Source organism: Zeus faber (genome assembly GCF_960531495.2).
Source record: "Zeus faber genome assembly, chromosome: 3".
Classification (NCBI taxonomy): Eukaryota; Metazoa; Chordata; class Actinopteri; order Zeiformes; family Zeidae; genus Zeus; species Zeus faber.
In genome coordinates, this window is record NC_137190.1 from 20,513,725 (window position 1) to 20,514,565 (window position 841).

The window sequence follows — 841 nt, forward strand, 5'->3', positions numbered from 1 at the left end:
CCACCTGGATTAGTTTATGGTGGGTGGCTTGATGGAATATAATTGGCTGGAAGCAGAGCGTGTCATTGCCTCTTCCGGGGAGACAAAATTCAATTAAAAAAAAACAACAACTGTCCATCTTAATGATCAGACAGTGAAGAACATAATGTCCTCATGTTGACTTCGATGCATCCAACAGCAGCAGGAGAATGTGCACATTGAGGCTGTTGACATCCTGCTTAATGCTCAATGGGGCTTGAGGCTTATGCCTCACACGGCAGGATTTGTTGGGTTGCTAACTTTACACTTTGATCCAAACCGGATTTTCTGTCCAGCATCATTGGAGCCCTTGTTATAGGGGTTCGTCCTTCGTCCGTTCCTGCTTGTATTGTATGCAAGGGCGTAGCTTTGGTTTGAGAAGGGGGTGGGGCATGGCTGAGAGGGGGGGGCGTGTCCCCATCACGCACGGTGCTTTTTTTATTCCATAAGGAAACGGAGTGAAATAAAATAACCTACTTCTAAATGAAAGACACACTGCACCATCGCTGTCCGGGAGGGAGTTATCGGGGCACAGAGCGGCAATTATTTGAAATCATATAGTTCTGTTTACAATGATATATTGAGGGGGACAATCTCAGTTTTTCCCAGGAAGGGGGGGCCAGACCACCCTACCCCCCCCCCCCCCCCCCCCCCGTAATTTCCGCACCTGATTGTGCGTATGGAGATATACTACATTCATGACTTTTTTCCTACTTTTCATATATTGTAAAGATTTTGACCATAATTTCCAAAATATATATTATTTAGTAATATGTTTAAAATATGTAATGGATAATGTGCAGCCAGCAAAATTACCACCCTC